This window comes from Eriocheir sinensis, unplaced genomic scaffold, assembly GCF_024679095.1.
Source record: "Eriocheir sinensis breed Jianghai 21 unplaced genomic scaffold, ASM2467909v1 Scaffold67, whole genome shotgun sequence".
NCBI lineage: Eukaryota > Metazoa > Arthropoda > Malacostraca > Decapoda > Varunidae > Eriocheir > Eriocheir sinensis.
This window is the reverse complement of record NW_026112020.1, coordinates 532,872-535,946: the sequence shown is the minus strand read 5'-3', so window position 1 is coordinate 535,946 and position 3,075 is coordinate 532,872. Positions and strand designations below refer to the sequence as shown.

The 3,075-nt window shown below is 48.2% G+C and overlaps 2 long non-coding RNA genes across 24 annotated transcripts; one reads left to right on the top strand and one right to left on the bottom strand.

Annotated features, from left to right (window-relative positions):
* Nucleotides 1–805: 805 nt before the first annotated feature.
* Nucleotides 806–2,805, bottom strand: LOC126993759 (uncharacterized). 21 transcript variants are annotated; one of them, XR_007748234.1, is made up of 6 exons: nt 2,631–2,768; nt 2,291–2,426; nt 1,641–1,968; nt 1,437–1,572; nt 1,301–1,368; nt 806–1,167 (listed from the first exon to the last, which is right to left on the bottom strand). It is a non-coding gene; the product is annotated as an uncharacterized LOC126993759 (long non-coding RNA). The 21 variants fall into 21 exon arrangements; XR_007748243.1 differs by having other exon boundaries at nt 1,641–1,903; XR_007748238.1 differs by having other exon boundaries at nt 2,359–2,426.
* LOC126993761 (uncharacterized) lies at nt 1,608–2,747 on the top strand. Of its 3 annotated transcripts, XR_007748249.1 has the most exons (4): nt 1,608–1,741; nt 1,807–2,069; nt 2,327–2,462; nt 2,599–2,747. It is a non-coding gene; the product is annotated as an uncharacterized LOC126993761 (long non-coding RNA). The 3 variants fall into 3 exon arrangements; XR_007748248.1 differs by lacking the exon at nt 1,608–1,741 and having other exon boundaries at nt 1,876–2,001; nt 2,395–2,530; XR_007748247.1 differs by lacking the exon at nt 1,608–1,741 and having other exon boundaries at nt 1,876–2,001.
* Nucleotides 2,806–3,075: the final 270 nt, after the last annotated feature.

The following is a 3,075-nucleotide window of genomic DNA, read 5'->3' as shown; positions in this document are numbered from 1 at the left end:
ACATAAGAACGTAAGGAGTCTGCATGAGGCCGGTTGGTCTATACAAGGCAGCTCCTGTAAGTCTAATCCCACCTTACCTCACTATCCATGTTAGATCGTTAAGTGGTTTGTTAGTTTGTTTGTTAATGGGTAGTCAAACAGCTTTATTTCCGTTAGTTAGGTAGGTTAGTTAAGTAGATAGTTTGATAGTTAGTTAAGCAGTTAGAGTCAGTTAGTTAATTTTACTATATTCTGTATTTATTTATTTATTTGTTTATATTATTTTGTTTATTTATTTTTATTTTATTTTGTTATTTTGTTTTTTCTTTTTCCTTTTCTTTCTTTCTTTTCTTTTTTTCTATTTGATTTCTTTTCTTTTCTTTTTCTTTCTTTTTTCCTTTGTGTTTTCTTGCTGTTGGTTTTCTTTCTTTATGTTCTTTTTTGGTGTTCTTTTTTCCTATCATCCTTTTGTTGATGTTCGTTGGTCTGGGTGAGCTTTTCTCACAGAAGAGACCCACCCATAATTTTGGAGATGTTGTTAGGGCCGAAAGGTGGATGATGTTTGTTTTATTTTATTTTCTTGATGTCGTGTTTTTCGTTCTTTTTATTGCTTTTGTTTTCTTTTTCGATGTTTTCCTGTTCTTTTTCTTTTTACTTCTTTTTGATGCTTTTTGTTGTTATTTTTTTCCCATCATCCTTTTGTTGATGTTCCTTGGTCTGGGTGAGCCGCTTTCCTCCCAGAAGAGACCCATCCATAATTTTGGTGATGTTGTTTAAATGAAAGGTGGATGATGTTTCTTTGTATTTCTTTTCTCGATGTTGCTCATTTATTTCTGTTGCTTTTCTTTTTCGATGTTTTTTCTGTTCTTTTTCCATATTTTTTTGGTGTTCTTTTCTATATCATCCCTTGTTGATGTTCTTTGGTCTGGGTGAGCCGCTTTCTCCCCAGAAGAGACCCACCCATAATTTTGGCGATGTTAGGGCCTAAAGGTGGATGATCTTTTTGTTTCTTTTCTTGATGTTTCGTTTCTGTATTTTCCATTTTTCTGGTGTTCTTTTTTATTTTCCTTTTCTTTGGTGTTCCCATCGCGTGGATTGTCTACGACAGTATAACGAGCACCACAAGCCCGGGTTTATTTAGAGTTTGCTCTCCTAGGCAGATTGCCTACCACGGCTGACGACCTCCACCTGCCCGGGTTTGTTTAGAGTTTGCTCTCCTAGTCAGACTGCCTACCACGGCTGACGAGCTCCACCTGCCCGGGTTTATTTTTCGGAGTTTGCTCTCCTAGGAAGATTGCCTACCACGGCTGACGACCTCCACCTGCCCGGGTTTATTGTTCGGAGTTTGCTCTCCTAGGCAGACTGCCTACCACGGCTGACGAGCTCCACCTGCCCGGGTTTATTGTTCGGAGTTTGCTCTCCTAGGCAGACTGCCTACCACGGCTGACGACCTCCACCTGCCCGGGTTTATTGTTCGGAGTTTGCTCTCCTAGGAAGATTGCCTACCACGGCTGACGAGCTCCACCTGCCCGGGTTTGTTGTTCGGAGTTTGCTCTCCTAGGAAGATTGCCTACCACGGCTGACGAGCTCCACCTGCCCGGGTTTGTTGTTCGGAGTTTGCTCTCCTAGGAAGATTGCCTACCACGGCTGACGACCTCCACCTGCCCGGGTTTGTTGTTCGGAGTTTGCTCTCCTAGGTGAACTGCCTCCCACGGCTAACGAGCCTCACCTGCCCGGGTTTGTTTAGAGTTTGCTCTCCTAGGTGAATTGCCTCCCACGGCTAACGACCTCCACCTGCCCGGGTTTGTTTAGAGTTTGCTCTCCTAGGTGAATTGCCTACCACGGCTAACGACCTCCACCTGCCCGGGTTTGTTTAGAGTTTGCTCTCCTAGGTGAATTGCCTACCACGGCTAACGACCTCCACCTGCCCGGGTTTGTTTAGAGTTTGCTCTCCTAGGTGAATTGCCTACCACGGCTAACGACCTCCACCTGCCCGGGTTTGTTTAGAGTTTGCTCTCCTAGGTGAATTGCCTACCACGGCTAACGACCTCCACCTGCCCGGGTTTATTGTTCGGAGTTTGCTCTCCTAGGTGAATTGCCTCCCACGGCTAACGAGCCTCACCTGCCCGGGTTTGTATAGAGTTTGGGTGAATTGCCTACCACGGCTAACGACCTCCTCCTTCCCGGGTTTGTTTAGAGTTGGCTCTCCTCGGTTAATTGCCTCCGACGGCTACATACCTCCACCTGCCCGGGTTTATTGCTCGGAGTTTGCTCTCCTAGGTGAATTGCCCCCACGGCTAACGACCTCCACCTGCCCGGGTTTATTGTTCGGAGTTTGCTCTCCTAGGTGAATTGCCTCCCACGGCTAACGACCTCCACCTGCCCGGGTTTATTGTTCGGAGTTTGCTCTCCTAGGTGAATTGCCTCCCACGGCTAACGACCTCCACCTGCCCGGGTTTATTGTTCGGAGTTTGCTCTCCTAGGTGAATTGCCTACCACGGCTAACGACCTCCACCTGCCCGGGTTTATTGTTCGGAGTTTGCTCTCCTAGGTGAATTGCCTACCACGGCTAACGACCTCCACCTGCCCGGGTTTATTGTTCAAGGTTTGCTCTCCTAGGTGAATTGCCTCCCACGGCTAACGACCTCCACCTGCCCGGGTTTGTATAGAGTTTGCTCTCCTAGGTGAATTGCCTACCACGGCTAACGAGCCTCACCTGCCCGGGTTTGTATAGAGTTTGCTCTCCTAGGCAGATTGCCTACCACGGCTAACGACCTCCACCTGCCCGGGTTTGTAGCCGGAAGATCTCCGGCACCTCCATCGGGGCCCCGAGGGACGCCGAGGAGCCCTGCCGGAGCCCTGCATTCCTGCCATGCTCGCCAGGGAGACCTTGGGCTCGCTGGCGCTCCACACCCCCGCCGAGGCGAGGATGCAAGAACTCGCTTCTTAAAACTACCAGACTGGATTATAAAATTAATCATAATTACTGTGAAGGCGCCGGTCACCGCGTTTATCGGTTCAGGGATGGAAGACCGACGGGCCTGGGAAACGCGCACAAGCATCCAAAGGAATTCTCGCGACGGCTTGCGACGCAGC